This window comes from Sinocyclocheilus grahami, unplaced genomic scaffold, assembly GCF_001515645.1.
Source record: "Sinocyclocheilus grahami isolate Dianchi unplaced genomic scaffold, SAMN03320097.WGS_v1.1 scaffold1492.1, whole genome shotgun sequence".
Taxonomy (NCBI): Eukaryota; Metazoa; Chordata; class Actinopteri; order Cypriniformes; family Cyprinidae; genus Sinocyclocheilus; species Sinocyclocheilus grahami.
The window spans coordinates 257,816-260,629 of NW_015506671.1; positions in this window are offsets into that span (position 1 = coordinate 257,816).

The window sequence follows — 2,814 nt, forward strand, 5'->3', positions numbered from 1 at the left end:
CGGAGGGGGAGAGGTCGTCGCCCGGGACCTGGCTCGCGTCTTCCGCTGCGGCTGCACCCAGGGTCCGTGGTGTCCCGGCGCCGGAGTGAAGGACATCTGGGAAGATCGCGTCCTGGGTGCACCGGGCCTGTGCAGAGAAACATGCGGAGTAGAGGTGGTGGGAGAGTTAGCAGCGCGCTGTATACTTACCTCGGACTTGTGAGCGTCAGCCTGGGATGTTTCCAGCGCGGCTCTCCGCGCTCTCAGCTGGGTCTGCTTTGCCACCAGGTCCTGGATCAGCTTCTCCACGGCCTCCAGCTCGACCTGCACCGAATGCATCTCGAACGTGTCCTCACCTGCACTCAAAGGTAGACACACATCCGCCATTAAAGCAAGTAACAGTGAGTAAAACAATGGTAATGTGTGTGAATAGAGTATTAGTAATGTAAGCGAGATTAGCATCAACCACGCTGGCGATGCTAGCGGGCTATATGCTGATAGCGGACTCGGAAAGTCAAAAATAGAACTAGTGCTAACAAGGCGCTCTGATTGTTTTTGTTGTAGAATACGATAGGGGATATATTCACACGTTATAGAACTGAAAAGGATGGTGTATAAAATTGATTTTAAGATAAAAAATTAGACGACAAAGAATTAACTTGAGGGAGCTCAAACTCAAACCACACGGCAGCAACAAACAGGAAGTGACGTCAGAGTCAGGTGCCGATTTCACTATGATTTCAATCTTTGACATGGCCTTACTCAGTCAATATTAAATATATAAAGGTTATATTTTCACAGAATGTTCTACATCTTTATAAAGGATGTTCCCTTTCATGGGAACTTCGAACGGCGTCCTCTAGGGGTCGCTATGGGGAACGCCTCGTCGTGACCCGTGTCTGAAGCATACATTGAAAAAACACCAACTCGTTGGCCGGCGACGGTGCGACTACAGTATAAATAGGCGCCAGGAGCACAAATCATTCTCTTCTTCGTCTTCATTGACTATTCTGTTTGAAGCGTGCATTTCCAAGGAAAAAGTAAGAGCTATCTCTATTCATTATGGCGAGCACTAGCAGAGCATTTAGAAGGTGTGTGCATCCGTGTCATCGCTATTTGACACCAGATGACACACACGATCTATGTGTTGTTTGTTTGGGCGAAGAGCACGCACGCGATGTCCTCGAGGGGGCAATCTGCGTGCATTGCGAGCTTTTTCCAATAAAAAAGCTCCGTTCTCGTTTGTCTCTCTTTTAGAGTAAAGAGGAACAGCCATCTGGAGGAATGATGTTATCTCTTTAACATCATCTGATCCAGGGGCCAGTGCTCTGCTGGGTTCAGCCCAGGAAGAGCAGGAGATGGATGAAGAGAGCGAAGAAGCTGAGGCTGAACTCCCTCCTTGCCATCCGTGCCCCTTCAAGCTACATCTAAATTGAATGGCAAGGCATACGCAGCAGCAGGTCAGGCTGTTGCTTCGCTGCACACTATGGCGGTGCTCCAGGCATACCAGGCTGACCTGCTGAAAGACCTGGATAAAAGCGAGGGCCTTTCTTCTGATGAGATGGCTGAGTTGCACCGCACCACGGATCTTGCTCTCCTTGCTACTAAGCAGGCTGCCTCTGCCATGGGCAGATCTATGGCGGCGATGGTAGTGATGGAGAGGCATCTGTGGGTAAACCTGGCAGACATCGGGAAGAAAGAAAGGGGCTTTCTTCTCGATGCCCCTTTGGTTTCGCCCTCTGAACTTTTTGGTACATCCGTTGAGACGGTGGTCGAAAAGTTCAGGGAGGCGAAGTCGCGTTCAGCAGCCTTCAAAACCTTTATTCCACGAAGGTCCAGGTCTGAGCCCGAACAACCCAGGGGTCCTGGCCCATCTCGGTTTGAGGATCAGAGACGAGCACAGAAGGCTAGTGTTGCGACTCGCGCTCCTCCTCCGACTGCGGGTAGGGGTAGGAAGTATCGTCGGTCAAAGGGAGGTAGGCAAGACCTGAGGGATGTTCAGCGCTTTCGTCCGGATCAGAGTAATACTTAGGTATCCACTCTTTCCCTCAGGGGGTGTAACATCTACCCTTTTCTTCCCCTTCCTAATTCCCCTGTAACCACCATCTATCCACCTGACCGAGGTTAGGTGGAAGCTTCCTGCATAACAGTTTCCTACTGGACCTATGATGTTTTTGGTTGGTTCTATGGTATCATAGTAACCACCTTACTGATGGTCCGGTCTAGAGGCTTCTCCGGACAGAGCTCCGACGCCGGGAACCATGGTGGGTGAGTACGATCCATGTCTAATATATGTATATATGTGTATCTAATGAGACTGGTGGTTGTGTGTTAACCTCTGCTAGTTTCTTTGCAGTGTTTCCCGGGACCTGTGTGTTCTGTCCCTTTTCTAGGATAAGTCCTCGATGAGGCCCCCTCTGAAAGCTGGGTTCAGAACCGGGTGCTTGACTTGCAGTGTGTATTTCACTCGTCGATATATGTCAAGACGGTAAGAAAAGCCGGATTTCGGCTTCATACTTCCTGGATCATGCAGCCATAACATAGGCTTCTGCGGGAGCCTTCGTGATCATCAGGCCCCCCGGCGCTTCACTGCAAAAATTTCCTGGACGTCCGGGCTGGGGTTACGCTTTCTTGCTACCCTGACTGCTCTACCATATCTGGGTCGCCCTGAGGGGTTTTCCCGATCACCAGGGTATCCCCTCTTGCTGAGACATCGAGCGGGAGGCATAGGTGGCATTACGAGAACCTTCCTGTGTAAATGCTGTCTCGGGCAGTGCTCCCCTCACCTTTGAGGGTTGTATTTGAGCTTGCCTCTCCCGTTTGGCCCAGTACTTC